Below are 6,000 nucleotides of genomic sequence, written 5' to 3'. Positions count from 1 at the left end.
CATTTGTAAGGAAATGGAAGGACTTAGAAAAAATTATACTAAGTGAAGTGAGCCAGACCCAAAGAAACACGGACTCTATGGTCTCCCTTATTGGGAATAATTAGTACAGGTTTAGGCAAGTCATAGCAGAGGATCACAAGAGCCCAACAGCTATGCCCTTATGAACACATAAGATGATGCTAAGTGAAATGAACTCCATGTTATGGAAACGATTGTTATATCACAGTTGTAACTACTTTCAACGTCCCATCTGTATCTGTAGCTTCTATTATTGATGATGTTCTTGTATCACCTTCCTGTGGTTGTACCTACACTATCTCTGTAATCTTATCTGAATATATTGGAAACCGTGTATACTGGTATTAGAACTAGGAAATTGAAAGGGAATACCAAAATTGAGAGACACAGGGTAAAAAAAGACAAACAACTACAAAAGCAATACTTGCAAAACTGTTTGGTATAAGTGAACTGAACACCTCATGGGGGAAAGGGAAAGGGGGAGGATAGAGGGGGGTATGAGGGACAAGGTAACAAACAGTACAAGAAATGTATCCAATGCCTAACGTATGAAACTGTAACCTCTCTGTACATCAGTTTGATAATAAAAATTTGAAAAAAAAATAGTGCACATGACTTCCTAGGTTTGACTAGTTATGAAGGACAAGATTGTTTTAAATCTCTTTGGTATAAAATAAGTTGTTTTTGTACTGTCTATAACAATCATTTGAAACATAGGCATGAAGTCAAAGGAACACTTCTTAAAAGTTTAAATTGTGTGATGAAATAACAACACTGGCAAGTGAAAGATATATCTGGACACCAGTGGCCCACTCCTGAATCCTAGCTGCTCAGGAGACTGAGTCTGAGAAACTGCAGTTCAAAGCCAGGCCAACCTGGAAAGTCCATGAGACTCTTATTTCTAATTAACTATGAAAAGCTCAAAATGGACTGTGTCTCAAGGGGTAGAATGCTGTCCTTGAGAAAAAAGCTAAAGGATAGCACCCAGGTTTTGAGTTCAGTATTAGCACATGCATGCATGCTATGTACAAGCATACACACAAAGATAACTGAACACGTGAGCCCTTCTAGGTTCTGAGGACCTACCTGTCATTTGTCATCCCAATCCAATGCAGACTTCTCCTAGAGAAACCACTACAAAGGATGATAAAAACAAGTCATTGTATATGCTGCTTGTTTCACATCAACTAATTCATAAACAATTTTTTAATATTCTCATACCTCTTCATCCTTCCTCCTGCTGTATTGGAGATATTTACCCTAACTTTTTATTTTATTCTCTTTAGAATGCAAAGTGTACACCTATAAACCACAGTGAATATTTGTTGATGGAAGCTATAGTTATAGAATACCTATAGCATAACAGGGAGAAAATAATAATGTATTTTTATAAAAATATAATGTATATTTATAAAAATAGGAGTGGCATGGAGGTATGGCTCAAGTGGTAGAGCACCAATTGTAAATAAAAAATCCCAGCCAGGGTGAGAACCTGAGTTCAAACCCTAGTACCAGCAACAAATGAGAAAGAGACAGAGAATGGAGGGAGAGGAGTAACAAGGAAGGAAGGAGGGAGGGAAGGAAGGAAGGAAGGGAAAGAGGGAGGGAGGGAGGAAGGGAGGGAAGAAAGACGGAAAGGAAAGTTGCTTTTAGCAGGACACTGGTGGTTCACACCTATAATCCTAGCTACTCAGGGGTATGAGATTTGAGGAACTTGGTATGAAGCCAGCCTCTGAGCAGAAATAAAAATAGAAAACTCTTATCATCAATTAATCAGTGAAAAGCCAGACGTAGAGGCATAATTCAGGTGATAGAACACCACCATGAGTAGAAAAAGCCGAGCAAGAGCATGAGACTCAGAGTTCAAGCCCCAATACTAACAGAGTACAACACAACAAAACAAAAACTGGGTGAGAATAAATGTTCCTTCACAGTTAAAAGTTTTCAACAATTCATGTGAAGCAAGACAAGATTAATTCTAAGTGGAAAATGAAAAATTATAGTTAAATGTCATAAACTCTAGCAACCACTAAAATGTAAAATAGATACAGTCCAAAATTCAATTAGAATGAGATTTGATTTTTCAAAAACATAATAATCTCAACAACTCCTATCCATCTAATGGAGAAAATCATTTCTTCTTTGAAAGAAAAAAAAATCCCCCAAAATGTTCTTGTTTGTTGCATAATTCTCAAGAAAAAATATTATATCTATGAAACTGTGGCCCACGGTACAAAAAAAAAGCAATATTAAAGAAGGAGAGATTTCATGGAAAATCAAACTAAGCAAATCACTATTGTGAGAATTAAAAACAATCACGAAATAAATGAACAACAGAATAGATACTACAGAAAATGAAAGGTCATAAATTAAAAGGACTTTCATTAGAGGAAATAGAAAGTGTGTTGTCATTTGCTGGGAGAGGGGCCAAACCTGGGAAATCTGGTCCAGGAAAACAGGAAGGAAGAAATACAAGCTAAACTAAGTTGTACCTCACGGTCTGCTTCTCAGGGAAAATTACTTAAAATAAAACATAATTTCCTTCACTCTTTTAAAAGGTAGAAAGAAGATCAAATGTATTTCTTTTCAGCCAGAAAAATGATAAACAACCTAAAAGTAATAACAAAAATAATATGTATATAAAAAGTTCAGATTTTTTAAAAATAAAATCTAAGTCTTGGGAGAGGAAATAGAAAAGAAAGAAATTAAAGGTAAATCTCTTACCCAGTACAGAGACCATCAATAAATATTTCTTTTCTTTTTAAATAAAGCTATGAGAGATTATTTTAGTTGAATCCAATAGGATTAAAAAGGGAAATGGCAGACATCATTGAACCTTAGAAAATTATTTCTTTGAAACAAAAAACTATTCCATTCCAATTTTTTTTCTTTGAAGCTAGAGAAGAAAAATTATAAAACATGGAGAGGTTTAAGTAGTTATGTGAGAGCTTTTAAATATGTGCTTCTTAAAGAACTTAAGTTTCTAAGAACTAATACTTCATCAGCTGTCTTTAACCATTAGAAAACTCCTCCAGTACTTACTAAACAAAAAAATTAATTACAAAAATGTACAAAGTTTAAAATTTTGGAGGAAATAAATAGGGATAGACTGCTCTAAAAGGAAAAATAATTTCTAAGGAGAAAAATGAAGCTAGATATATTGATTGCATCACAAAAATAGATTAAGTCCAGTAATTCTGAAAACTCCACATAGAGAACACAAAATGGAAAACCTTGGTTGATCCTCATAATCTCTGTAAAACATCTGAAATCATGCTTTCTTGCTGCAAAAAATCACTGCCTTTTTATTTCAGTTGTTCAAATCATACAGTACATTTTTTTTTAATGTCAAGACTGTGGATTGAACTCTGAGCCTGTGTGCTGTTCCTTAGCTTTTTTACTCAAGACTGGCACTCTACCACTGGAGCCACAACTCCAATTCTGGCCTTTTTTGGTGATCCGTTGAGATAAGGGTCTCAGACTTTCCTGTTGGGGTTGACTTTGAACTGTAATATTCAGATTGCAGCCTCCTGACTAGCGAGGATTAGGTATGAGCCACCAGCCCCTGGTTTAACTTCATTTTTATAACATGACTTTCTTCTATGAACTTTCAGTTTTCTGAGTTTCTAAATATATTTCTATTGTTTCAAACTGTATTTCTTTGCTGATCCTATTACTTTTTCATTCATATTTATTCTAACTTTTTTCCCCTCAAGAGCATGCTTTGTATCTCTAGGTAGCTATTAATTTTAATTTTAACTGTGTGTTTATGTGTGAGTAAATATACTGGCCACACAAGTGTCAGTCATAGGAACATGAGAAAGAATTTGGAGGAACTAAAACTTTCATACACTGTTGGTAATGTAAAATAACACAATCATTGTAGAAAAGTGTGGTACTGATTTGTATACTATCACATGATTAGCCTGCTTCTCTCCCCGGTGTTTATTCAAGCAGAAAGAGGCATATATCCATACAAAGGCTTGTATGTATATTTTTATGGTTGTTTTATTTGTAGTAACCAAAAACTAGACATGGATAAATAATATAATGTTATTTAGCATTAAAAAGAAATGAACACTATGGCACAAACAACATGAATGAATATGAAATGACTAGGCTGAGTAAATGCCAAAAAAGAATACATAATATATGATTCCATTTAAATAAAATTCTTAGTAGTACAAACTGATTTATAGTGACAGGTGGCAATTCAGTGGTGTTCAGGGAGAGGGAGGAGACACAAATAGGGGTGGTTAGGGATTTCCAACTAACATAAAAATATTTCAGGGGGATGATGAATACATTTGCTATCTTGACCACAGAAATCTTTTCAATGTGTCTAATTGTCTAATGCATATCAAAAACTTTAAAAAATGTGCAATTTGGATAGATGCCATTGGCTTATGTCTCTAATCCCAGCTATTCAGGAGGCTAATATCTGTGGATCATGGTTCAAAACCAACCCACGCAGGAAAGTCTACGGGACTCTTAGCTCCAATTAACCACCAAAAACTCAGAAGTAAAGCTCACATGGTAGGGTAGTAGCCTTGAGCAAAAAAGCTCAGGAACAGCATCCAAACCCTGAGTTTAAGCCTCAAGGCCAGCACAACAACAATGAAGTGCAATTTGTTGTTTGAGAAGTTTGTAATAATATAAAGAAACTTCTAGGGGGGATTAAGAGGCAAAGTGAGAGTGAGCATCATGTTAGTCCCTCCAACAACATGCCATCTGCTCAAATGGGTAACATTACAAAGTCACTTCAACCATGTGTGCACAAAGGATACATCCCCACGTGGTTTTGCACTCTTCTTTCTGCCTGCTAAGTCATTCATCTTATTGATCCAATCTACCATTCCCTCCAAACTCTCAGTCCTATAAATATTGTTGAACCAACTCCACACCCCAACACACACACACACACACACACACACACACACACACACACACACACAATTTCCACTTAGGTAAATTGGTGTTTGCTATATGAATAAGATAATTTATAATTTTATAAATGTTTCCTACTTAACCTTCTTGAGAACAAGTCGCACTATCCAACATTGCAATGTTCTAACTATTCCTTCCCATTTTGAATCAACTTCAAATCTGGAAATAAAACTCTCTAGTTATTCAATTACAACACTAAGCAATTTCTTTACATATGTATACATATTTATACAATATATATGCATATATGTTGTATATATGTGTGTATGTGTGTATGTGTGTGTGTGTGTATGCTGATATTGGGGCTTGAATTCAGGGTCTGGGCACTCTCCTTTAGCTTTTTGCATTCAAGGTTGGCACTCTAACACTTTAACTGCAGCTCCACTTCTGGCTCTTTTGGTGGTTAATTGAAGATAAGAGTTTTATAGACTTTCCTATCTAGGCTGGCTTTGAACTATAATCCTCAGATCACAAACTCTTGAGTAGCTAGGCATGATATACCAGCGCCCAGCACTACTAATTTTTTTCATAAGAATGTACTTTATATACAAAAATTAAGCATACAAAATATTTTATACAGTAATAAAGGCCTATAGTAACTTTTAAAAGTCAACTTAAGCCTCATTGTCTCTATTTCAGAGTCTGTTACATAAACAAAGATTGTTGTGGAATTGCTTACTCAGTTGTGAAGAACTGGGCTTTCCTTGGAATCACATGCACTTGATGTACTAGAATTTTGCACACATTGAACATGTCCTCACTTTAACATTTCCGTTTTTGTTAGGGTATGTCTGCATGCTTGCACATGGTGGACCTGCACACTGTAAAGTAGCCTTCCTTAGTTAGGCTAGAGCTGAATGTCTAGCTTTCATTTTATCAAGAATTTTAATGTATCAGTTACTGAAAATCAGACCAAAATACATCAAAAATAATTTGCAAGAAATAACATCCTCCCCCTTAGAATTCAGGTACTTTAATCTCCAAAAACAAGGCTTTCCTGGTGTGTAGTGGCAGATTTTTCAGCTCCTTGGTACC

Source organism: Perognathus longimembris, chromosome 5 (assembly GCF_023159225.1).
Source record: "Perognathus longimembris pacificus isolate PPM17 chromosome 5, ASM2315922v1, whole genome shotgun sequence".
Classification (NCBI taxonomy): Eukaryota; Metazoa; Chordata; class Mammalia; order Rodentia; family Heteromyidae; genus Perognathus; species Perognathus longimembris.
The sequence above is the reverse complement of the archived record's forward strand: the minus strand, read 5'-3'. Positions refer to the sequence as shown.